At 44.2% G+C, this 27,133-nt stretch overlaps 2 long non-coding RNA genes and 1 pseudogene across 3 annotated transcripts in view, besides 1 other annotated feature; all 3 read right to left on the bottom strand.

The window, feature by feature from the left end:
- Positions 1-2,518: 2,518 nt before the first annotated feature.
- On the bottom strand, positions 2,519-16,520 carry C330024D21Rik (RIKEN cDNA C330024D21 gene). 2 transcript variants are annotated; one of them, NR_110363.1, is made up of 8 exons: positions 16,400-16,520; positions 13,990-14,091; positions 13,398-13,625; positions 12,414-12,542; positions 11,603-11,769; positions 6,357-6,936; positions 3,136-3,511; positions 2,519-2,538 (listed from the first exon to the last, which is right to left on the bottom strand). It is a non-coding gene; the product is annotated as an RIKEN cDNA C330024D21 gene (long non-coding RNA). The 2 variants fall into 2 exon arrangements; NR_015582.2 differs by lacking the exons at positions 2,519-2,538; positions 3,136-3,511; positions 6,357-6,936 and having other exon boundaries at positions 9,587-11,769.
- Positions 15,942-17,004: a transcriptional cis regulatory region, noted in NCBI's record as "promoter|chr5:67854789-67855386 (MGSCv37/mm9 assembly coordinates) targeted for CRISPR interference". NCBI's record gives its function as "positively regulates Bend4 and C330024D21Rik/Bendr gene expression in mouse ES cells" and the evidence as "EXISTENCE:mutant phenotype evidence [ECO:0000015][PMID:27783602, PMID:31784727]".
- Gm40315 overlaps positions 23,110-27,133 on the bottom strand; it is a 6,816-nt gene continuing 2,792 nt past the window's right edge. The window contains exons 2-3 of the long non-coding RNA XR_868470.1: positions 24,185-24,511; positions 23,110-23,137 (exon numbers count right to left, since the gene is read on the bottom strand). This is a non-coding gene — a long non-coding RNA (predicted gene, 40315). The remainder of the gene's footprint in view (positions 23,138-24,184; positions 24,512-27,133) is intronic.
- Gm20072 lies at positions 26,551-27,012 on the bottom strand (annotated as a pseudogene).

Here is a 27,133-nt window from a genome sequence, read left to right as displayed (position 1 = left end):
AGGGAGAGGGAGAGAGAAAGGGGGAAAGGAGAGGGGGAAGGGAGATTGGGAAGGGGAAGAGAAGGAAAGAAGGGAGGAGGGGGGAAGGGAGAGAGAGATTGAGAGAGGGAGAGAAAGAGAGAGAGAGAGAGAGAGAGAGAGAGAGAGAGAGAGAGAGAGAGAGACTGCTGACTCTATTATGTAGCCCTGGCTGACATGGAGCTCAATATTTTGACCAGGTTAGCTCAACTCACAGAGATGCTCCCAAGTGGTAGGATTAAAAGTGTGTGCTGCCCATATGTTACAGCTGTGTGGCTTGGTCTTCTTATGGGACTCCTAACGGAGGGCAGGGGGTGGGGGGTGCTGTTACTGGCACCTTTGCGTGCCTTGGAACCCTTTCCTCCCGAGGGCTGGCTTGCCTTGTCCAGCCTTAATAGGAGAGGAGGTGCCTAGTCTCACTGCAACTTGATATGCCACGCTGGTTGATATCCACAGGAGACCTGTCCTTTTCTGAAGAGCAAGGGAGAGGAGCGGGTATGGGGTCCGGGAGAAGGAAGGCAGGGGAAGGGACTGGGAGGAGAAGAAGGGGAAGAAATTGCAGTCAGGATATAAAACCTAAAAAAAATAATAATAAAAAAGCACATGCTATCACACCCAGCCACATTTATACTTTTTACATCCATATTTATAAGTGAAATCAATATACAATTATCAGTCCTAGCTTTGGGAAACAAATGAAGGAAATTCTCTGTTTTTCTCCCTGAAATATTTAAATAAAAAAGAACTTTCACCTTACTTCATGTCACAGACAGTATTACTGTTACAAACCTTTTACACAGAGCAAGGAGCTGGCACTGAGAGACGTACATCACTTAAAGCCAAGCAGCCGCTCCGGACGCAGCTAGTAGGGCGACACCGCATTCTGATACCACACCTTGTTGGGTCACTGCTTTCTGCTTCGTGTCCCCTGGAATGACCTGAAGCTCTAAGCGAACGTGTGCAGAAACCCCCACGGCAGGACTGCCCCGAGAAGCATCCAGTACTTCAGCCTTGCAAAGGAGAATTGGGAACCACTAGAAAGCACCGCTGGATCGGCCTCCTAGGTGGCTGGCCCTTTGCAATGGCAGAAGGAGCCAAGAGACCACTCGCGATGGTTCAACGCGGCACATGCACTCATTCAGGTGCGGAACACAAAGTAGTGGAACTGTGTACACAGTACTCAATAGCTCAGAGGTGTACACAGTACTCAATAGCTCAGCAGTTAAGCCATGTGTCGGGAGTACACTCTGTGACAGAGGTGGTAGATACTGACTCTGAAATCAATCCTTTTATGTTCTCATAATTTTTATCTTTCTTACTCCAGCCATCTTTTTTTAAAATTAGATATTTTCTTTATTTACATTTCAAATGTTATCCCCTTTCCTGATTTCCCCTCCAAAACCTCCCTATCACCTCCTCCCTCCCGCTGCTCACCAACCCCCCCCCCCCACTCCCACTTCCTGGTGCTGGCATTCCCCTACACTGGGGCATAGAGCCATCACAGGACCAAGGGCCTCTCCTCCCATTGATGTTCAACAAGGCCATCCTCTACTACATTTGCAGCTGGAGCCATGGGTCCCTCCATGTGCTCTTTGGTTGGTGGTTTAGTCCCTGGGAACTCTATCTGTGCTACACATTGTTTGTCTGTTTGCCCTACTTCCCTACCCAGAATGGAGGCAATGTCAGAACAGGGGCCACGTTGTCCTGTTTTACCTATAAGCTGGGCACAGTGAAAAGGAACTCAAAAAAATCTGTGTTCTAAAACCAAAAAGAAAAAAGAAAAAAAAGCAGGCGAGCATGGCAGTGCGTGCCTGTAATCCTAGAACTTGGTAGGTAAAGGCAGAAGTTCAAGGCTAGCCTTGGCTATGTGAGACCTTGGACCCTGTCTCAAACTGTGCTCACACCCTACTCAAAAAAAAAAAAAAACAACAACAACAACAACAAAAAAACCGATAAGACAAAGCCACCAGCACACCTTTAATCCCAGCACCCAGGAAACAGAGGCAGGAAGACCTTTGTGAGTTCAAGGTCTTCCTGGTGCATTCCAGGACAGCCAGCACTATGGGTCTCAGGGAAAACAAAAAACAGTTGGACCTACAGTGATTCCTGTTTGAACGTCTATTAAAAGGGCGCCATCTTTCTCTGTGGTACGGTGTCTCTCCGCTGCACGCAAATTTAGAAATCCCCGTTTGTTCGCTGTGTCCTCTCTAAGCACCAAATAAGCCCCATACCCGTCTGAGCCCTCCTTATCAATCTCGAGCAATCACCATATTCGACGGCGACATTCTTTTTAAAGGCAAATCAGTGTGAACTCCCAATATCCCAAATTAGATCAAGCACACAAGTTCAAATGAGTTGGTCATTAATTACTCACCGCCACTAGCCTGAGTTTGAAACCGGCAGATCTCATTTTTCACTGGGCTGACGTCCTGAAAGGCACCATTTGTCAGGAGTCCTTCCTTGGGGTTTTTGGATTTTTTGTTTTTTGTTTTTTTGTTTTCCTTTTCCACCACTGTTTCACTGAATCAACCAAAGCAATATTAAATAAGTCGCTAAATACAGATATTAGTTCATTTGTACCTAATTATTATAGGGAAATGGTGCAGTGAATGAAGCCCCCTCCGCCCCTCCCCAGCTTTTTTCTTTAAAGCTTTTGTGATGCTCTCCAGGTAAATCCCATGCATAATGTAAGAGTGCCGATGTTGTTTGCATAATAAGCTATTTTCTACCGCAGAAGCAGAAACATTTTATCGCCATAGAGAAAGCTCAAATTATGAATACATTTTCATATAAGTTGATTTATGTGAAAATTACAAATAAATGCAGAGCTGAGATGCAAGTGAATTGTTTGTTCCCAGTTCAAGGAGTGGTGTTATTTGAAATTAAAAAAGAAAACGACCCTACCACATTCTTCTAAAAAGAAATATTGCCAATGTTATTCAGATGGAAGCACATCCCAGAAGACCAAAGAAAATGGGGCCAGGCTGGTCCGGTGGTAACATCTGAAGTTACAAACACCACAAAAAGTTGTCTGCTGGCTTCTGAAGACACACACGTGTTCCATGATAGGTGTGTTTTTACATGAACCTGGGCTACATACATTCTCACCAAACTTACCCACTTCTTTCTGTGGTCAAAGGCACTTAGACCCTTGAACAAGTATTAGCAGAAGGTGAATGTGTGCGGAGGATGGGCAATCGGCGTTGTACGGCACTCGAAATCCACATGCCTCTGACACCTGAAGGCTTTTAAAGCAGGATGAGCATTCCTAGGTTCAGGAAGAAGCAGCTCCATGCCTCCAGGGTTTGTCTCTTCAGTAGCATCATCCACTTAATGCAGAGGCAAAACTCATGAAACATCTTCATTAGAACAAAAAGACTTAGTCCTTACACAGTGTCCAAATGTAGGCATCGAATGGCCACGCAAGGGTATCTGCCATTTTCATGACTTATTTGGGGGTCTTGAGTTGATTCTGTACTTCCCCTCCAATATTCTGCAACAATTGTAGGAAATAAATATAAGAAACCATGGGTGACACACTGCTTCAATACCCCACGTTGGGTTTAATACCTTGGATTTCACAATCCACGAGGATCCCAGCATCAGAAGAGAACGCCTCATCCGCCATTCCTGCTCTATCCGGACGCTAGTCTAGCATCTAACCAGATAGAGCTGGCATGAAAGTCAGGAGCCTGAAGCAGATGATCTGTCTATGCCTCTTCTTTTTCTGCTAGTCTCTGATTCTACAGATTCAACTAGGCCAAGAATTAATCATACTTCTCTTCAAAGTAGATGAAAACACAATTCACTTTAATATTAGCATGTGGGTTATATGGCTTCCTAATTCAGAAAGCTAAGGTAGGAGGTCTTTGAGGAATAAATGCTGTGTGATTTCGCTTTGACCAGGTGCCTAGAACAGAAAACCTCACAGAGGTTGGAAGCGTTCATGAATATGGTTGCCCTGTGAGAGCTGGGCAGAGGAGAAGGGAGGCCTGCTTCTCCTTAATTTTTTTTCACACTTGTTTATTCCTGTTCCCTATTTATGTAATGTACTTAAGGCACTGAGCTCTATGCTTAAAAATGGCTAAGGTGGTGGTGGGCTTTATTTTCTATGTATTTGGGCACGTACAAAAAAGTAGGAAGAAAGATTTCTTGGACCACAGGTACAGAGAAGAGCAAGTTCCTTTCATACGTGTCAGACTTCCAGATCTTAATCTAACAGCTCTATTAGTTTTGAATTTGCTTGCTGCTGGGCATTTTTCAAACAATCGCCTATGCTTGCAGGGAGAAGCTGCCTCTTCCCAGTGATGTTTTTAGTGTGCCTCTAATGTGACTTTTTGTTTCCAACAAAAATTTCCAGAGAATCTTGCCAGCAAACATCCTAAGCCATTTTCCCCCCTTTGAGGTGACCTAGAGCAAATTGATTATTTTAATACTAAATTCTTTGCCCAGAAGTATCCCCACCTAGTTTTTTTGAACATGCATGTATGAGGAAGCGCCACATGTAGCTCCGCCACTGGCTAAAATATGAGTCTTAGGTAACTGTGCTAACAGTCAGAGTGTCCACGGTGCAGTGAGAATGCTGCAGTTCACAGCGAGTCAAAGGTACAAGGACAGGATGTGGATACTCCACACACAAGAACACCGAGTGGGGGGGGGGGGCACAGGTCAGGCATGTCTCCTTACAAACCAAGACAGCAGCACCTGGCAAAGTGAAGGAGCTTCAGCAAGGATGCTTGACAGGAAAACAACCAAAGGGAAACACTGGAATTACAGAGACTGGAGCTGAATCCTGGGTTGTTACATCAGCTCGAAACCTACTCAGCAGAGGAAGAGGAAGGTATAAAGACTGAGTCACAGAGGCAGGTATAATAACCCCAGTAGAGTTTCTCACGCTTTAGAGAGTCCACATGAATCACTGGGGCGGGGGTGGGGGGTGGGGGATGGGGGGTGGGGGGTGGGGGGTGGGGGGTGGGGGGTGATGCTCAAATGCAGAGTCAGTTCAGGTCACTGAGGTAGGACCTGAGATTCCGCATTTCAGTGTTGGTGTGTGCATGTGTGTGTGTTTGTGGGTACACATGTATGTGGATGTGGAGGCCAGAGATCAACCTCCAGTCATATCATTCAGCATTAAGGAGCCATCCTCCTGTATCTTCTGAGACAGGTCTCTTGCCCAGCTGGTGAGGTTGGCTGACTAGTGAGCCCCAGGGATCCTCCTGTCTCTGCCAACCCAGCACTGGCATACAGTGGCTTCTTCACTACACTAAACCTGGCTTCTTTACTTTTGCTACGTGGGTTCTGGGGGCCAAATTCAGGTCCCCACACTTGCCAGGAAACCACTTTACCAGCCGACCCAATCTTTCCAGCCCCAAGATTTTGCATGTTCAACAAACACCTAAGTGTTTCTCCAACCTCCTTTCTGTCTGAAAATTGCACTTTGAATACCAATCGTCTGAAGAGCTATGCACAATATTGGGGCTTCTCATTGTAGGGGTCATGCTAGCACAATAATAACAGAAACAACTTGTTTCTGCACTCCGTGCAGTGATCTCCCTCAGATGCTACGATTTTTCTCTCGGTGTCTTTTTTTTTTTTAATATTTATGTATTATATGTAAGTACACTGTAGCCATCTTCAGGCACTCCAGAGGAGGGCATCCAATCTCATTTCAGATGATTGTGAGCCACCATATGGTTGCTGGGATTTGAACTCGGGACCTTCAGAAGAGCAGTTAGTGCTCTTAACCGCTGAGCCATCTCTCCAGCCCCTCTCGGTGTCTTTTAACTGTGCCTGCCCCCATACACACACCATCCTGTGACTCTAATCATGATCAATCCCTCTGAATAAAGACTCTCAACTTCCATCAGGCAGTATCTGTAAGCCCCGTGGAACCATGTTGCTCGTGGATGCTTACGTTTTCCCCTCTTCAATCTGTTGTCAAGTCAGCCAACCAAACTCACATCAAAGCCAATTTGAATTCATTTTGTACAATTCCAACAGATTCTATTTCAAAAGGCTCTGCTAACTTCAAAAAATAATATTCATTACCTGGTCGCTGAAGGAAACTGCTCTCAGGATATTGTGCCCCGCCATCCCCTAATTTAGTAATTCTATCAGGAAAAGCAATTAAGTTTGTCTGACATGACTTGTTTTTATAAATCCATGATGCTTACTGCTCTTAATTTAATTCTCCTCTTACCACTTATAATTTCATTCTCATCTGACAGTTCATATTTTCTCTCTGAATGATTCTTTTCCCCTCATATTACTAATCACAGAGAATGCAGTGAAGAACATCAGACTTTGAGTAGGAAGGAGACTGGAAAATGACGGCTCACCTCAGCGAGGGCAGGAGTGTTTCCCTTGCAGTTTCTGCGGTCCCTGGAGTAGTTCTTTGGCACCCAGATGGTTCTTGATAAATATTTGCTATCAGGCATCATGCCAAGCGCTTTTGGAGACAAGGAAGACTCTGACCGGTGACTCGCTCCACATGTCACGTTAGTCGGGAGGCAGACACTTGAAGAAATAATTATAAAGCAATCTGGGGAAAGTGTTCTTGTGCCAGGAATTCCAGGCACTGGGTCTCACAGTTGTATTTCCAATACTGGAAAAACTTCCAGTTTGGCAGTTTCTGTCCTGTTGACTGGAGACTGAGACTACTGTGATCATGTACAAACTACACTGCCACAAGTGAAGGGAAGGTCAACTCCCCTGGACTAAGTCCATCAAGGTGAGCTTGGAGAGCCAGCTCAGCTACTGAGAGCACTTACTGCTCTTGCAGAGGGTCTTGGTTAGGTTTCCAGCACCCCTGTGGTAGCTTCCAGCTGTCTGTAACTCCAGTCCCAGGGGATCCAGGACTCTTCCCTGTTGTCCCTGGATGCACACATGGGGCGCAGACAATTCAGGCTGAACACACATCTATGTAAAATAAATAAATACTTTTAAAACAAACATGAACAAAACCACAACTTCCTGGCTCATACTGTGACTTTCTAAGCATGAGTTTGTGGAGTGTCTAAGTCAAGGGAGGGGCTGTGAGCTCTTCCTAAATAATAAAAGTGAGTGTGGATGGCAAATGGCCAATAAACACACAGAGGCATGCTTGCCACAACTCGTCATTAGGGACAGTCAATGAGACACACTGCACACCCGTTAGGGCGGCTATTAACAAAGCAATAGTGAGAAACAAATGTTGCAGAGGAAGTGGAGAAACTAGACTCCTTGTACACTGCTGGTAGGTGCATCAGATGACTCCGCCGTTCCTGTGGAAACCAGTGTGTATGGCAGCTTCCCAAACAATTAAAGACACAACTCGGAATTCATCCATTCCCCTTCGGGATATATACCTGAAGGAAAAGAAGGCAGGCGCCTGAGCAGATTTATGTACACACAGGGCAGCGTTGTTTACAGCGGCAGAAAGATGGAAGCAACACAAGCGTCCATTGGCAGGTGGATAAAGGAAATACATTATAGAAACAGGGATACGATTCAACCTTGAGCAAGGAGATGCATGTTACAACATGGATGAGTCTGGAAGATAATATGCTAAATGAAATAGGCCAAAAAGGATAAATACATATCTATGCACATATGAGTTTTCTATAGTGAAATCTCTAGAAGCAGAAGTAGAACGGAGGCTACCAGAACCTGAAAGGGTCAAGGCTAGAGACTAACTGCTTCATGTTGGGAAGTTTCTTTCTGGAAAATTCTGTAGCTGTATGGTGGTGATGGTTACGTGATGACATGAATGTATTTGATGCCATGAGATTGTGCACTTAAAAGTAGTCAGTACGGCACCCTGTACTCCATTACAAGAAAAGAAACAGGGATTGGCTAGAAAGGATTCTGACCACAGAGAGCTGGAGATAAGTTTTTCAGAGAAACAAACAGACTCTTCGCGGTGCTGCAGGTACTACATAACGACTTGCTAATGTCCACTGCTTATCATTTTCCAGGCTCATTTCCTGACCACTGGCAGTGTCATTTCACGTACTCGGAGCCCAAATATTAAGCTTTGTTTGCAAAGTTACCCTTCTTAAAGAACATAACATTCAAGAACACCCACGCATCCCTGCCATTTGTCTTAGAAGCACGGTGTCTGTCTGTCTGTCTAGAGAGGTGAGTGTCCAAGTGAGTACCTTTTGCTAATAAGCCTGGGGTTTAGGCATGAGCACCATACTTTGGGAAAAGCATAAGTCGACCACACACATGACAAAGGGAGACAAGGTAACGGAAACGGTCTCAAATCCATGTCGCAGAAGCCATGGTGAAAAGCAGGTCTTCTGGTCCCTCTGCCTCACCCTTCTAGGGAACTCTAGATAGTTGAGAACCATGCCTGGTGCTGTGGAACCCCTCATCCCTTGAGCAGGATGCAAGGCAGCTAGATTTCAGCCAATACAGACCCAGAGAGCCTGTCAAAGCACAGCAGGGTCTGTATGTCCTTCATGGTCCCCAAGTGTAAAGCACCTACAATATACTGACTGAGGTGATTAAATGTCCATTGCCATATTGGCTAAGGTTAGAGTCACTGCGGAGACTCACCTCTGTGTGTGTCCATGAGCATTTTCTGTAGAGCTTTAATAGAGGACGACCAACCTATGTGGGCAACACCACTGATAGGTTGGGGTTACTGAATAAAATGGTAAGAGCAAGCTGAAGACCACAATTCATCTCCCTTTGTTTCCTGATGGTGAATGTGGTGTGACCTACCACCCCGCCTTGTCCACCATGATGAACTGTATTCCCTAGAGCTACAAGCCAAAATAAACCTTCTTAAGTTTTCTTCCTGTCAGCTATTTTGTCACGAACGCTCGTGGATGCCCATCATGGAGGTGACCCCAAAGGCAATAGTTGAAGTAGTTTCTATTCTGGATGCCCAAATAGCATAGCATGACACTCTTAGGTCAGATGGGAGATGAGAGTCTCCAGTAGGTGTGATGATGATACCCAGAGCCTCTTTCTCCACAGAGATCACATAAGTTCCTCTACAATGAAAGATAAGTCTCCACATGGTCTTGGTAACTCAGCTTAGGAACAATGTAAGTATGCTGGAACATGAAGTCTTGAAATACCTGAAGCATCCCAGACTCTGTTCTTGTATCTCCTAGAGCAGGATGTCCTACAAAACTCTATCCAAAAAGTCATATGGCCCCCAAATATACAACCCACAGTGGACTATTGTTGGGAGTTTTTGAGCTGTGCTGTGACATGTGGCAAACACCAATGAGACTTTATCTGCCATCTGTAACTGTCCTGAGTCTTGGAGGACAGGCTCAGAATGGCTCCTAGACTTTTATCGTCTCTTTGTGCCCACCTATAAGTAAAATGATGTTATGTAATTGTCCTATCTCACCAGACACATGCAAGTAGCAGGAACTGCAACCTAAGATTCACTAAACTAAAGCAGTCACCAGAAAAGAGGTCTGCTTCGCATGTTTGTAGAGTTACAGGCAGTTGTGAGCCACCCCAAAGGGATGCTGAGAACTGAACTCAGCCTTCCGTGCCTTTGACCACGCCAGTCCATGTCTTGGCTTCCACAACAGTTTTAAATAATAAGAAAAAGTCCTTTCTCATCAACACTAGAAATTTACTTATCACATTTGTTAGTGAATATAAAAAGCTATTAGCCTTTAGATATAATTTCACCTACTGTATATTTTTTGAAAGCTCAGTTTCTTGATGACAATAGAGAACCTGAAGACACCAGGGCTAGAGCAGTGGTTCTCATCCTGTGGGTCGTGACCCCTTTGGCAAACCTCTGTCTCCAAAAATATTTACATTATGATTCATAAAAATAGCAAAATTACAGTTACAAAGTAGCATGAAAATAATTTTATGGTTGAGGGTCACCACATCATGAGGAACTATTAAAGGGTTTCAGCATCTTTGATATTATATAACTATATAAACATGAATATAATGATATTTTTTAACCAAGTCCCAGGTAGATATCATTTCTCTTTAGTTTATCTAACAGTGCCACATAAATATTATCATTGTCAGCATATGACTGGTGGTTCAAAAGCTAGAAAACACTGGTTGAAGAATCATTGATGGGGCCAGAGAGATGACTCAGGCGTTAAGAGCACTGGCTGCTCTTGCAGTGGGCCTGTGTTCCATTGCCAGCACCCACATGGCAACTTACAATCATCTGCAATTGCATTAGGCATGCACACAATACATAGGTATACGTGCAGGGAAAACACCAATACACATACCATTTAAATTGTTAAATTTAAAGAAAGAATTGTTGACGCAAGAAAGAAAGATGGTGTTTTAGTCCGTGTTCTATTGCTGTGAAAAGACACCATGATCATGGCAACTCTTGTAAAGGAAAATATTATAGTTTCAGAGGTTCAGTCCATTAGCGACTTGGCAGGAAGCATGGCGGCATGCAGGCAGACATGGTGCTGGAGAAGTAGCCACCAGTTCTACATCCAGATCCACAGGCAACAAAAAGAGAGAGATACTGGGCCTGGCTAGGGCTTTTGAAATCTCAAATCCTGCTCCCAGTCACACCCATTCTCCAATAAGGCTGTACCTATGCCAACAAGGCCATACCTCCTAATCCCTCTCATATAATGCCACTCCATGATGACCAAGCATGCAAATTCAGGAGCCTATGAGGGCCACTCTTATTCAAACCATCACACACGGGGAACATATTGGGACTGATAGACGCCAGGAATCCAGTTGTTCTGAGCATCTCCAGAAAGCTGGACTCAGACTCTGCAATGAAGGATCCAGGATGATGAACTTTTGTCAAATCTCCAGAGTCAGCTCCATCCAAAGACAGAGACAGGAATGTTCCAATAATGCGATTGCTTGTCAGGACATCAGAGATAGAGAGTTAAACTTCAGATCATGATGGCTTCAGGACCCCTTCTGACCTTTAGAGTCTGATTCGGTGGCAGCCAGCTTAGGGTGCCTTGCAGCCTTGATACATACAGTCTCTTAAATTCTCAGTACCGATGCAGGCACCATCCCATAATCAGCCGCCAAACCCGGACACTATTGCACAATGCCAGAAAGATTTTGCTGAAGGAACCCTGTTATAGCTGTCTCATATGAGGCTATGCCAGTGCCTGGCAAATACAGAAGTGGATGCTCACAGTCAGCTATAAGATGGAACACAGGGCCCCCAATGGAGGAGCTAGAGAAAGCACCCAAGGAGCTGAAGGGGTCTGCAGCCCTATAGGTGGAACAACAATATGAACATCAGTAGCCCCCAGAACTCGTATCTCTAGCTGCATATGTAGCAAAAGATGGGAAGAGAGGCCCCTTGGTATTGCAAACTTTATATGCCCCAATACAGGGGAATACCAGGGCCAAGAAGCGGGAGTGGGTGAGTAGGGGAGCAGGGTGGAGGGAGGGTATAGGGAACTTTTGGAATAGCATTTGAAACATATATAAAGAAAATACCTAATAAAAACAAACAAACAAACAAATAAATAAATAATAAAGAAAGCAATACAAATAAGAAGCCTGACAGAAAAGATTGACTATTGCCTGTATCCTTTAGGAAAACATGTGAGAAGCCAGACACTGACCATAGCCCAGAATTCATCTTTAGTAAACTACTCACGAACTATTGCATCCTGGGAAAGTCCATTGACCTCTGATTTCTGTCTCTCCTCAATGCAAACGGTGGAATAGGGTAAGCAGGCCCAGTTAATCTCTGTGGGTCTTCTTAGCTATAAATTTTTATCAGTCTGAGATTGTAAATATAACTTCTTTTTGTTTTATTGCTCCCTGTATAAATATAGAACACAAGGTGGCTCATTTATTTCAACATTTACTAAGCATAGTCTGTATAAAAAATTAGAGTACTGAAAATCAAGGTGGCAAGCATCAGGAGAAAGAGTAATTTCTCCCATGTCCTATAGCAACACTGCAAAGAAATATGGACAACACTATGTGTGCCTTGAACAGCAAGTTGTGGGTTTAAGCGTCTTAGTTAGGGTTTCTACTGCTTTGAAGAGACACTATGACCATGGCAACTCTAATAAAGGAAAACATTTAACTCAAGCTGGCTAACAGTTTCATAAGTTTAATGTTTTATCATCATGGCAGGAGGCATACAGGCAGCCAAGATGCTAGAGAAGGAGCTGAGAGCTCTACATCTTGATCCACAGGCAGAAGAAGTAAATGCCACACTAGGCCTAGCTTAAGCATATGAGACCTCAGAGTTGCCTCCACAGTGACAATGTCCCTGGGCCACACTTCCTAACAATGTCACTCCCTAGGGGCCAAACACGTGAATAAACACACGAGTCTCTGGATGCCATTCGTATACAAACCACCAAAATAAGAAACAGTTATCATGACCCAAGGTTTCCTTAGAGGGACAGCAAATGAGCAAAAGATAAGCTTAAGGGGACCCATAGGAGATATACCATTCCGTTGTCCTGAAGCAAGACCTAAGGCAATCCAGAAAGCCACCAATGGAACTCTGGGAAGTCAGCAGGTTCAGTAAAAATGGACAGACGTTCTCACCAACTAGACAGACGTTCTCACCAACTAGCCTATTTCAGTAGGAAACACAAGGACAATGACTGGAATAAGCTATGCAGACTAAGGTTATCCAAGAATTAAGATGGCATCTAAGTACTAAGACATGTTAGGCGGTGCCTTTGTTCAATCATCTTAATATTAATAGGCTTATCTAATGCTGCCACAACCATGTATTTGCTCTATTTGCCCTGTAGACCTCATTTTGCCGCCCAGCAATGCTCTTTGAAATAAATTACATAGGAGAATTCACAAGCAGTCAACAGGAAGAGGAGGTGCCTCGTACAAGGAACAAGACTACACTTCCCGTGGTCGTGGAAATCATGACATAACGGAGCACAGGCATTCTACTAGTCACATAGAAATGTTGTGAGAGCAAATAGATAACATAGGTAAATGGGTACTACAAACCATCAGGACTTACACCACACGGAAGGAGCATTCGTGGCTGTGGCAGCAGGAGCGGCAGTGACACAGAGCAATGCCTGATTTGGACAAACTTCCCTACCATGTTGTAGGCATACGCCTCCTCTCTGATGGCTTGCCTTGCATCTAAATGGTGTCTGTGTCTACAAATCATTATTCTCTGCAAGCCCGTGTCTGTCACTCGCTGCACACTAATGCCGTTTTCACCCATACCAGCTCAGTCGGTTACATATCCTGTTTCCTCCCCATTTTGAATGTCTCTGTTGTTTATTGCACAGCTCTCACGCAGAACTTGTCTGAATGGTCTGGGTGCTTTCAGTTGGATCTTATCAGAGATCATGGTTATTGGAACTCCGTATTTTACAGCTTCCATCTCATTAATGCCAGCACTAATTTGTGGCCCAATCCAATACCACCCCCATAAGATCTGCATGAATACACACCGGATTTCAATCTGCCATTCAACAAGCACGACGTCCTTTATGTTCATTATTAGCCAATCAGACAGCCCCGGATTCTTTTCTCGGCATTTTTTCCATAGTGAAATCATTTTGTTATTTCCAAAGCAGTTGCTTGGTAGGAAATATTCAGGAAGGGGGAAATAATGATACCAGTGCCAGCCTGTTCTCTGCTTCCTTTTCTTTACAAACACAACAGCTCCGACCTGAAAACTGATTCAAATTAAGTCATCAACTTTTTGTCAAAATCCTCCTCCCTTAAAATAGCTCTTGCTTAGAACCACCTCATGAGGTTTTGTTGTTTTTTTTTTGTTTTGTTTTGTTTTGTTTTCTCTCACCCTCCAAGGAGTAAAAGGACTGCAGAGAAAAAACTAACTTACGCTCTGGCTGAGACTCAAACCAGGTTGACAAACCCTAGATCGATGCCACGTGTGCTGGGATGACCTCATTCTGATACCTACCTTTTTATTCTCCAGCATGCTAGGGCCTGGGGTCATTATTATGAAACTCTCCTTTGTTCAATTTACATGGTTAAATGGTTTCCCCTTCACATCATTTCAGCCCCATGCATCATTACCAAAAGGGCTCCACTCTGCTGTAATGTTCTCCATTTCCTGTTTCAGCAAATGCCTCGGCCTTCGACAAATTTCAGTTGCAATATTGGTTCAAGCAGACTTGGCTGTTCAAATTTGGAAATAAATTAAAGGGACAGAGGACATTAGTAAATAAATGGAAATAGCAAATGTTAGGGTGCTCTCGGTCAGTGAAAAGTCGCAGTGAAATCCAAGAGGGAGGTCATTTTCTGTTCTCTTATTAATGACTAAAGACAAATGACCACAAAGTTGAGTCTCTCCTCATAGATTAAGGCCTGTCAGGTACTGCCTTTCCACTTCTCTCTGAGTCCTCATTCTTCATTCCACATTTCCAGCAAGTGGACTCTGAGGTGCAGAGCTGGGCTTGGACATAGTTTTCACAGGAGGTAAAAGGAGGAGGAGGGAGAGGCTGTAGCAAAATTATACTGTCCACTCAGCCAGCCCCTCAGAGGGTCTGAGGCAGGGATGCTCCTTCAGAGGTATCCCCAGTTCAGGCAGAGGAACTGGGCTTTTTTGTCCCCTTATCGAACACTGAGTGTGGGCTGTCTCTCTAAATCAATGCAACTTTGGACAAGGATGCTAATTCCCAGAGAGGGCCATCAGCCTGCCTTTCAGCCATTAAGAATAAATCCTTGGTCATGCAGGTATTGAGAAGGATTCAGGACAGCAGGCAAGGCACGTGGCAGCCCTTTATCCCATGAAACATCTGATTAACTACCCTAGGCTGAGCAGGCTCTATGAGAAGACATTTGCTAAAGCCACTTCAATCGCATCTGATGTCGGGCTATAATCTGCAAAACAGATTACTGTTATGGGTTTAAAGCATGCATTCCTCTCTTGTTTTCGCAAAGCACAGACCTCTAACATGCACGCCACAGAAGAGAGAACTGGCTTTTTGTCTCTTATCAACTGCTTCTGTGCCTTAAAGTGACTCTTAACCTCCATAACACTTTGCTTCCTCAGCAGTCAGACCAGGATGACAATATTTACTGCACCTTCCTTTCAGGGTTGTAAAAATGGCCCATGTGTCTGAAACATTAGATAAACAATAAAAGCTTATGCAGATGGAATTTATAATATTTTGCAAAGAGAAGATGCTCGAAAAGGACACATCAAACGGCTATGAGAATACAATAATAGCTTTCCCATCTCCCAAGGAGTCTATGGCCCCTGGATTCCTTCCAGGACACTGTCTGGGTGTCTCAGTCTAGAAGCCTGGATATAACCTGAGTGAGACTTAGTGTGACAAGAGGGGCACATCCTCTGCTGTGACAAATGACACAGCTGAATGTCCTCCACCCTGACATCATGGCTCAACTCTCCAAAACCCACAGGAGGTCCCTTGAAGCAACTGATAACGCTATCTGTGTTTTGCCTAAAAGAGCTCTTTACCAATTATGTCTAAACAACTGTACCCATCACTTGTACTCCCTAACTTGTGTGGAGGTATCCTGAGAACGTCATCATAAGGTAAGGTTTATGATCCTTAATCCCTAATTCTGAAACCCAGAGAGCTCTGTAAGCCAAGTTTCCCTAACGCATTTGGTAGGAAAACCTGAGCTTGGGCAAGACTGCTAATTGAACTCAACCCCATGGTGCATTTCGCTGTGGAAATAGGAGGATACTATGAGATGATTTCATAACCTCCAATGGCAGTATCATACCCTCTAGTACACTGCTTCTCAACCTTCCTAAATCTGCAACACTTTAATATAGTTCCTTTTACTGTGGTGATCCCCCCCTGCATCATAAAATGATTTCATTTCTACTTTATAGCCTTAATGTTGCTACTGTTATGAAATGTAATGTAAATATTTGTGTCTTAGGCGACCCCTGTGAAAAGGTTATTGAACTCCCAAAGGATCTTGACCCACAGATAAAGGACCACTGCTTTAGTATAACACCAACCTTGAGATGCCTCCAACATATATGTTTTAAGGCTTCGCATGTACAACTAGCTGGATGTAATACTAGGCTGGCTAGTTTTATGTCAACTGTACACAGGTTAGAGTCACTGGAGAAGGGGGAGCCTTTGAGGCAATGCCTCTAGAAGATCAAACTGTAGGCAAGCCTGTACGGCACTTTCCTCATTGGTGATTGATGTAGAAGGACCCAGCAAATTGTGAGTGGGGTCACCCCTGCATAGGTGGTTCTGGGTTCTATAGGAAAACAGGCTGAGGCAACACCTCTCCATGGCCTCTGCATCAGCTCCATCCAACACAAGGGAAGAGGCTGAAGAAGCCCCAGAAAAGACATTAAAGAATGGAGGATCAGGGGGACAAGGCAAGGTCGTGAGTGGAGGGAGCGCCAGCGGGCAGGGCCCGGCCCCCGGGGCTGTGGCTTCGCCAGACCTGCTGACGGAGCACCTGAGCTCAGCTTCCCAAGGAAACTTACAGAAGGAAGGCTTTATTTGGCTTATGGTTCCAGGACAAGTCCATCTCCATAATGATGGGGAAGCGTGGCGGTGGAGAGGCATGACAGCGGATGGCAAGGATGGCAACCGGAAAAGGAAGCTGAGAAGTCACATTCCGGAATCGCGAGTACAAATAGTGAAGAGCAAACTAGTAGTGTCACTCTTTAAAGTCCCTCCCCCAGCTACGTAATTCCTCCGGGAAAGCCATGCCCTCTAAACCTTCAGCAAACAGTAGCACTTACAGCCCCCAAAGGTCAAGGCTAAGGAAGACATTTGTCTTTCAAGCTACCTTGCTCTCAGCTCCTGCCATGGGGCAAGAATCCCAGCCCTTGCCCCCTCTGAGTTATGGAACAGCCTTTTTCTTCTTCTTCTTCTTTTTTTTTTCTTTTTTTCAAATTGATTGAAATTTTCATGTAGTTTGAGCTGAGAATCACAAAAAGAGGAAATAAAGATTATTTCAAAAGGTGAAAAAATGTTCAGAAATTGGTCAACTAGGATGGACGAGATGGCTCAGCAGGTAAGGGTCTTGCCATCAAGCCTGAAGACCTTAGTTCGATCCCTAGGACCCACACATTGGAGGGAGAGATTCAACTCTCACAACTTGTTCTCTGACATCAATACTGGCACCATGGTATGCTCACTCTAAATAAGTCAAGCTCTCTCTAAATAAACAAATGGTCTTTTTAAAAGTTAGCTCTTGGTTAATTAGAAAACAAAACCAAATTCTTCAGCACATAACACTCAAGATATTAAGATGTCAAATATAAAGTATTAAAAACTTTAGCCAGGTGGTAGTGGTGCCCACTTTTAGTGGGACAGCCTTCTGATCAATTCCTTTCCTGTTTAAAGTTACCAAAAGAGGTTCTGTTTCTTTGGCTGTGAGAAATGAATTCACATGAGTAGAAAAGTAAGATTAGAGGCTGGAGAGACGGCTCCCCGGTTAAGAGCGCTGGCTGCTTTTTCAGAACTCCTGAGTTCCATTCCAGGATCTAGTGGCTTACAGCCATCTGTGATGGGACCTGATGCCCTCTTTGGGGCACAGGTGTACATACAGACAGAGCATTCAAATACATAAAATAAATAAATAAATCTTTAAAAAGAAGAAAAGAAAATTCTTTTCTTCTTTATGTTAAAAAAAGTGATGACTGCTGTTGGGGAAAGATCAGGGTCCTTTTAGAGGTTTGACAATGAAGACAGACATTGGAGCAACTGCTAAAAAAAGATTGGCTAACAGGAGGTGTTTGAGGGGTGACAGGTAGGGAAGGGTGAAGCTTAGGTAACAGGGGACAGGATGATGTAGAAGAGGGGAGGGAGGAAGGCTGGGAAGCTGGGGATAGAAAGAGAAAGGTTTATTTTTTTCGCTAAGGTCCAAGTTGGCAGAAGTGGTGGGAGGTGGGAGGCTTCATGGAGCAAGTGAATTATAGCCTGGTGGCTGCGGGTGATTGGAAGAGTAACAACCTGGGCATGACTGAGGACTAGGGAGGGGCTGCTCTCCAGTGTACAGTGTAAGGCAGTGAGGCCCACTTGCTAAAGAAGGGAGGTAGGCAAATCCAGATCAGAATTTTGTCATGGACATGCGACTGAAAGAAAAACAAATAATCCAAGCAGTCTAAAACACATTTGCTCATCATGATCTCTGATCTACATCGTGAGGGAGGCTAAGAGGCAGGAGAGATTTGTGGATTGCAGAGAAAGAAGGGTGAACAAAAGACAAGGCTATTAAGTGGTGGCTACAGCCTGGATGTGACAGAGAAATGGAAAGTGCTGGAAATAGTTGTTGGCTAAGGCCTCAAGACTGAAGGGCAAGCCCCAGCACCTGGCTAGTGGCTTTCCCCTACAGGTAGATGAGTCTGTTTTTTTCTGTAGGGGACTCATTTTTATTTCTTCATGTTTCACATGCATAAGTTGCCCTAGGAGATGAGATTATAAGATAAAGGGAACACGGCCTGACTCTGGTTAAGACTAGAGCTAACAAGGTTGATGTGATAGTGGAGAATTGTCTTGACAACTTTTGCTTTCCACAAAGATGCCTCAATAGGGGTCTTCACGGTTCCACATGGGATGTAGGCTATCCAGGTAAAGCTTTATGGCAGGAATGTCCTATCTGGAAGAGAGAAGAAAAGTAGAATGAGATTAGGAAACATTACATTATGTTACCGTCACACACCATACCATGTAAGTCTCTGCAGGTTGTGTGTTGTACAATCAAACCATATTCACAGTGTAGACAACACAGACGTGGATATTTTTCCTGACAAGTTCCTGCAGATGACAGTTAAGTACTTTGTTCAGAGCATCAATATGTTTCAATAAGCATCTAGCAAGCAGAAGTAAATCACCTGCAGAAAACAATGGATTTAAGATATTTATATCTGTACCTATATTTATATCTATATTTTTAATATATGTCAATATATGTCACATAGGCCAGCAGTAGCCCTCAGGGTCATGTTGTCATAGGTTGCCTTTTATGGTATCGCTTGCCACCAAATACAACCTTCGGTAATAAGAATTTCAGGTGTAAAAGAAAAGCTAAGAGAAGTTTAATAGTATGTGATAAATTAAGCACACACTGGGATGAAGCAGAGCAGAAATGTTTGCCCAAATCACCCAATTCCATGATTTCCATGCTTCCTACTCTCCTAACTCTGCCTCCCCTGAGAACCCTCAGCGGGAAGATGCTCTCGTGTCCACTGATCTTCTACCGCCTCGTACACTTTCCTGGATGCCTTCACACAGGACAGTAGGTAGGTCTTAACCTTGTGCTCAAGATGAGGACACTGCCCCCAAGGGGTTCCCCAAGATCTCACAGCTTAGCAAGTTGCTTAGGTACTATCTCTTTCTCCCCTTCCTCACTCCACACACCGCCATTAATTCTTCTGGATTCTCATACCCCATTTTTCTAAGCGTAAACACAAAATCGCCTCTCTCCTGTCTAGAACATTCTTTGTATCCCTTTAGCACAATAACCATCAGAGATCACTTACAAAGTCAATAAGGTAGCGATCATCCGGGAATATATTGGTGTCCCCCAAAACAAATGAATGAAGGACAAGAATCAAGCAACAGCTTCGTCTCGACGAATAAACTCAGCTCTTCTTGTTGCTGCATGGAGTGTTCATTTGGCTGACTTATGAATTTCACCCTAAAGATTAATTTGGCCCGCTATAAAGAGCATAAGAATTAATATTCAGCCAAGATATGAATCTTTCTTCATTTTCATTTTAGTGGAAATCAATTTGTTAAACTACTGTTGAGTGCCATTTGTTACGTGCTCACTCCCACTTTGCTGCTCAAGTTGAGGTATTTGAAAACATCTGTGTGAACACTTTCCGTCAATACTCCCAGATTTATACTGCCGGCTTACGGTAACTGCTATCTCTGAGAGCGTTATGAATTAAGCCTTGTGATACTAGATTTTATTGGTCTTATGCAACAGAGATGAGATCAATTTTTTTTAAAAAGCTCAGTCAGAGTTGTCTTGGGGGTGGGACATAGAAATGACCTCTAGATGGAAAACATACTACCAAAAACCTGGGCATAGCCTCCGTCAGGACTTTCACTAATGGTGACAAAGACCTGACAGAAATAATAAAGGCAGAGATTGCCCAGTGTGCCTCATTATTCAGGCCACAGAAACAAACACAAGGTGGAGCACAGTCGCTTACACCAGGAGGCCAAGAAGCAGAGACAGAGAAGAGGGGTCCCAGAAGAAGCTAAGAACTCCCAGGGACACATCTCCCAGGCTCTGGTGACCTTTTTCCTGTGGTTAGATTTTTGCCTTCTAAAGTTCCCAGGATGTTCCACAATCGTATTACCAATCAGGATCCTCTGGATCTTACCATAAGAATCTATGAGAGATATTTCATACTCAAACAAGGCCGTAGCCCTCCTGATGTTATCATGTAGTCTTTCTCATGTCTTAGCTCATTTCTCACAGCAGTCACTAGGAGAATACTCCACTGTCTTTGAACCAGATCCTGAACTAACTCTCCACCCGACTCTGTCTCTCCTGCTTCAATTTCCCTGCCCTTCTCCCCAGGACTGTTACAATGAAGTACCATAAATGACTGCCTTAGAGTAGTTTGAACACAGAGATGTATTGTCTCTTGGTCCTAAGTGTTCAAGTTAAAAACAGAGTTCTGAAAAAAAAGTCTTGTCCCTGAAGGTAACAGGGTTGTGTCTGGTCCAGACCTCTCCTCCAGGTTCTGATGGCTTTCTGGCAATCTTTGGTGATTCTTAGCTTATGGTCACATCATCTCAAGTTCTGCCTCAAATTCACGTGGTGTTCTTGCTGTTTGTATAGCCACACCTAAATTTTTCCTTTTTATAAGAACATCAATTGCAATTGTCTGTTTCCTACTCCAATAAGATATCCAAGATACAGTAACTTTACAAAGAAAGTGAGTTTTCTTAGCTAACAATTCTGACAGCTCAAAGGACTTGGGCAGGTATTGGCTGAATCCTCGTGAAACCCATCCTGGGTGCCTCACCTAGGAACTGAGAGCAAGGTGGAAGAAGAGACCATAGCACAAAACCAACCCGAAAAAACTACACAGGGCTCAGGCACACTCTCAAGAAGACCTAGCAATCTTCCAACAGGCTCCACTCTTCCATCTGTCCATTTAAGGGCAGCCACTTCACCAGGCTCCACCTCCTAAAGTTTCCACACCTTCCACATCTCCACACCTTGGGACTAAACTAACGCCTCAATTGGGACTAAACTAATGCCTAGATCCCACTTTCGAGGGAGAAGAAAGCAATCACGTGGTGGGGCTTGGGAGTGGCAGAGAGAGGGAGGGAGGGACATGGGTGGGAAAGGGAACAGGGAGGAAGAGAGAGGAACATGATCAGGTATTGGGGGTGGATAGGACTGAAGTCCTGAGGTCCAGCAGAAAGAATGGAAACAGACAACCTCAGGAGGTAAGAGGTGGGAGGGAGGGGTGGGGGTGGGGGGGCTATCCAGAATGTACCAGAGACCTGGGAGGTGAGAAACTCTCGGGACTCAAATGGAGGGACCTTGGATAAAGTGCTCTACAGTGGGAGGGGAAACTTGTAGGTCCACCTCCAGTGGAGGGACAGGACATCAAGTGGAGGGACAGGGTTGCCATCCCACAGTCAAAAAATCTGACCCAGAATTGTTCCTGTCTGAAGGAACTGCAGGGACAAAAAGGAGAAGAGCCTAAGGGAAAGGAGGTCCAGTGACAGGCCCAAATTGAGATCCATGTCAAGGGGAGGCCTGGGGCCTGACACTATTACTGATGCTATGGTGTGCTTACAGACAGGAGCCTAGCATGGCTGCCCTCCAAGAGGTCCAACAAGCAGCTGAAAGACCCAGATGCAGATGCTTACACCCAACCAATGGTCAGAAATCAGGGTACCCTGTGGTTGAATTAGGAAAAAGCTGGAAGAAGCTGAGGAGAAGGGCAACCCTGTAGGAGGACCTGCAGTCTCAACTAACCTGGATGCCTAAAATATCTCAGACACTGAGCCACCAACCAGGCAGCTGTACACTAACTGATGTACCCCCCCCACACACACACACACACACATAGTCAGCAGAGGACTGCCTAGTCTGACCTCAGTGACAGAAGACACACCTAATCCCTGAGAGACTTGAGGCCCCAGGGAGTAGGAGGGTCTGGTGGGGATGGGGGTGGGAGGAGACATCTTCCTGGAGGTAGGGGGGATCAGAGATGAGGAGCAGTCAGAGGGCAAACAGGAAGGGGGATAAAGACTTTTATTGTAAAAAAAATAGATTAAAGAATTTAAAAAGAGCCGGGCAGTGGTGGCGCACGCCTTTAATCCCAGTACTTGGGAGGCAGAGGCAGGCAGATTTCTAAATTCAAGGCCAGCCTGGTCTACAGAGTGAGTTCCAGGATAGCTAGGGCTACACAGAGAAACCCTGTCTCAAAAAAAAAAAAACAAAACAAAAAACAAAAAAAAAAAACAAAAAAACAAAACAAGAGAGAGAGAGGAAAAGAAAAGAAAAAAAGGAAAGGAAAGGAAAAGAAAAGAAAGGAAAGGAAAGGAAAGGAAAGGAAAGGAAAGGAAAGGAAAGGAAAGGAAAGGAAAGGAAAAGAAAAGAAAAAAAGAAACAAACTTTGGAGGCCACTCTCAAACCATATGCGAACCCTAGAACCCATCCTGCCAGATTTGGAACATTCTCTATGACTTCATATAACTAAGTTACACTGACGAACTGTTCTCAAAGACGGTCTCATTCCGAAACTCATGGCATTGTGATTTAAGCATATGAGCTTGGGAAACACGATAATCCCTCAACACATGCATGTCTCACCATCTCCCCTCTTACAAATGAAATAATGCAACCATAATGCCTACCCAGACTTGCTCTTCCCTCTTAGAGACATAAATTATTATAAGGGCAGCCCCAAAGTTTGACCATTTAACTGGGTAGCCATCCAAGGAAAGTTTGCTTCAAATCTGTTAAAAAAAAAAAAAAAAAAAAAAAAAAAAACCAGAGAACATCTTCGATTTTTTTTAAAGATTTATTTATTTATTTATTTATTATATGTAAGTACACTGTAGCTGTCTTCAGACACACCAGAAGAGGGAGTCAGATCTCATTACGGATGGTTGTGAGCCACCATGTGGTTGCTGGGATTTGAACTCCTGACCTTTGGAAGAGCAGTCGGGTGCTCTTACCCACTGAGCCATCTCACCAGCCCTCGATTTTTTTTTTAGTTGAATCTTCTCTTTAAAAAAAAAAGGTAAAGAGAACATATGAGAATTACAGACATGTAGGATAATGTCCTGACACTTAATGATAGAAATAAAATTCACCTATAATCACTATAATCGGGGAGAGAATCACTACAAATAACTTGATTTTCTTTTCTTTTAGTATTTGTGGTGGCTTGAATATGCGTGGCCAATAGGGAGGGGTACTGTTAGGAGGTGTGGCCTTGTTGGAGGAAGTGTGTCACTGTGGGGGTGGGCTTTGGAGTCTCCTCCTATACTCAGGTTCCACCCATTTCAGGAGAGAGCTCCTCCTAGCTACACTGAGGAGAAAAGTCTCTCATGGTTGCCTTCAGATCAAGATGCAGAACTCTCAGCTCCTCTAGCATCACGTCTGCCTGCATGCTATGCCTTGCTTCCTGCTTTGGTGATAACGGACTAAACCTCTGAAACTGTAAGCCAGCCCCAATTAAATGTTTGCCCTTACCAAGCTGCATTGGTCATGATATCTCTTCATAGCAATGGAAACCCTAACTAAGACAGTATTCATAAAAACATAATATGTATATATTCATATTCTTTTAGACTGTTTTATTGATATATAACCAAAAATATTATAATCTTCGCTTACTTATAGTTTTATGTATAATGAATAAGTTCCTACGGCATTAAATAGCCTTGATTGCTAATTCCATAACTAATATTACTATACAAAGATTTTTTTGCCTGCATTTCCAATTAGTTACTATCTGTACATACTTTTGAGTCTCATCCCCAGGACCACGGTTTAAAAAGAAAAAGAAAAAAATAAACAAAAAAAAAAAACCCAAAAACCAAAAAACAGCTAACCTAACACCACATTGGCTCCTCCGATAAACAAGACTGAAAAATGAAGAGAGGTGTGTTGCTTAAATCCCTGGAAACAGTTCCCAAAATAATATCCCCCAGCAAACAATAACCCCCAGGTTTCCACTGGGAAAAGCATACATCTTAACACAGGAAAGAGTCCTTCCTAACCCCGCCGCTAATACTTTCTCTTCACAGTACGTGTAGTTAGAACATACCCTCACACACCCACGGCAGGGATATGGAAGTCAGAGGGCAGGAAGTGGCTCTCTCCATCCATCCTGTGGGTTCTTGGTTGAAACTCAGGTCATCAGTCTTGGCCACAAGCACCTTTACCTCCTGAGCCATCGCTGGCTTGTCAGGAGCACTCCCGGGCTTGCTCTGTGCTCCTTCATGCATTGTATGTCGAAAAACTGGTAGATGTAGAGTCTTCTAATAGAAAGTGTAGTACTATGAGTGGTGAGGTTTACTATACAACAACATAAAAGGGTGTGTTAGAACGACTGGTCCTGTGTAAAGTTCTCTGGTGGGAGGAAAGGGTCTATCTGAAACAAAAAGCAACATTAGAGGAATATTAGTAACCATTTCAGGGTGCCATGGCCTCCTTCTTCAGACACAAGTGATTATCCCTGGATGTGCCTACCTATGGACTAACAAATCAACTCTTTCAGAAACATTAGACATGTCTAGGCTATGCTCTATGCTAAACGGGAGTTTGCTTGATAACCCTGTGGTCTTAATAATTATCTGATGCTCCATTCCTGCCCAGGCACTGCTTTAACGTTTGTACCTTCAGTGTCTTTTAAACAACTGCTGGTCTCAGGCTCCACTTAAAGAAACTGGTGATTGCTCCTTACCGTTTTCTCCAATGAAGGGAAGGTAACAGAGAGAGGCAGAGAGACAGCAGGAGAAGTTGGGAGAACACTGAACAAACCGAGGACAGAGTGGGGTCAGCTCAACTTAGCCTGAGTTTTCAGCAACTGAAGAACTTTGGACTCCATCTGTGTAAGTTTTCTGCATTGGGACCTAGGTACATTTATTCATGTCATATCTGGCCCTTCCTGTTTATATATAACCCTTAATCAAAATTATATTTTACATTTTAAGATCCAAAGAACATAGGCAAAGATGCTATGTGTACATAACTAGAGATAAGTTTGTGGGTTCAATGGTAAAGCTCTTGTCTAGCATGTGTAAGGCCCTGGGTTCAATCCTCAGCATCTGCCAAAAGAAAAGAAAAGAGCGGGCTGGTGAGATGGCTCAGTGGGTAAGAGCACCCGACTGCTCTTCCGAAGGTCCGGAGTTCAAATCCCAGCAACCACATGGTGGCTCACAACCATCCGTAACGAGATCTGACTCCCTCTTCTGGAGTGTCTGAAGACAGCTACAGTGTACTTACATATAATAAGTAAATAAATCTTTAAAAAAAAGTAACATTAAAAAAAGAAAGAAAAGAGCATTGTGGTGGTTTGATTAGATACAGTCCCCATAGACTCATGTTTGGATGCTTGGCCCAGAGGGAGTGACACTACTAAGAGGTGTGGTTTGGTTGGAGTAGGCGTGCCTTGCCTGAGAACATGTGTGGCTGTGGGGGGGTGGGCTTTGAGGTCTCCTATGCTCAAGCTACATCCAGTGTGGCACACAGTCTCTTCTGCTGCCTTCAGATCAAGATGTGGAACTCTCAACTCCTCCTTCTCCAGCACCATGTCTGCCTGCACACTGCCGGGTCCCACCATGGCCACAATAGACTAAACCTCTGAAACTATAAGCCAGTTCCAATTAAATGTTGTCCTTTATAAGAGTCCCTGTGGTCATGTGGTCATGGTGTCTTTTCGCAGCAATAAAACATTAACTAAAACAGCATGTGAAACTGTCTGTCATGCAAACCCTCACCTCCACTGACATCATTCCTGGACAACTGACCCTTCCTGTCCTGGGAGCTAGCTGGCTCCCTACAGCAGCCACATAATGGGGTGGAAGTTGAAAGATCACCTCCAGAATCAGCCCTGCCACTCCCTTATTTTGCAACACTATACAACTTTGCTCTCTGTGGAATGAGAGAAAAAAAAATACCAAGCTTTGGGTTGCTTGAGATTTAAGAGGTAGTGCAAACAGAAATATAACTCAGTGGTGAGCATTTATCTGGTATGCATGAGGCCCTGGAGCTATCGCCAGCACCATGGGTCGTCCGGCTAACCAGTTTGCTCTGGGGATCCGCTATCTCAGCCTTCCCAGGGTTTGGATTCCAGTCAGGCTGCCGTGATCACCCAGCATTTTCCTGGACTCTGGGGATCCTAACTCTGGTCCCCAGGATTGTGCAGCGAGTATTTTGCCCCCTAAGCATCTCCCCAGTCTTTCTACTGAGGCCCCGAGTGTTAAAGGAGTTGTCACTTTTTAAGTAAACCACATTTAAAAACGTGAAGCTTGAATACTGTTGCTATTTAGTAAATGTCAAACAAGAATAAGGTGGTGCCTTTCCAGGGTAGATAAGAGTCATTTAGATTCGTGAAAACTTCTTATGCTGATGTTCAAAACATCAGTCATTAGACACCCACTCCCCCACCCCCAAATCTTCTAGTATAATGCAAAGGAGAAGAAGCAGAAAGGACAAGTTCTATTTGCGACCTGTGGTATTTTTTTTTCAAAACCAGAACATTTATTTTATGACTGATTGAAATCCTTAAGATGAACTGGATGCTGCAACAGCTGCCCTCTTGGGTTTCGGTGTTGTTCCCTCACGGAATCCATGTCTGAATCTGCAGTAGACAATCTTTAGGTGCCTCATCCAATCAGTCCCAGTAGTGTTTCATCTCTTAGCCTTGGCACTCCAGTTATACTTCCTCTTGCTCTTGGCAGGGTAGCCACATTTGCCACAAGTCGACTTCTGAAGGTGGTAGGCCTTGGAGCCACAGTGGCAGCACAGCGTGTGCGCCTTGTTGCGAGTTCCCTTCGTCATCTTGCTTCTACCGGCAAGGCCAAAGAGAGCCTGTGGTATGTTTTTACTACTCTGCACTCCTCCTGATACCAGGCATGCACACGCACACATGCAGACACACACATTCATACATACATACATATACACAGACACACACAGAAAGACATACACATTCACAAATACGCATATACATCATACACACACATACATCTATACTTGCATGCATATGCTC

The sequence above is a fragment of the Mus musculus genome, chromosome 5, assembly GCF_000001635.26.
Source record: "Mus musculus strain C57BL/6J chromosome 5, GRCm38.p6 C57BL/6J".
NCBI classification, from domain to species: Eukaryota; Metazoa; Chordata; class Mammalia; order Rodentia; family Muridae; genus Mus; species Mus musculus.
This window is presented reverse-complemented; position numbering and strand designations above follow the sequence as displayed.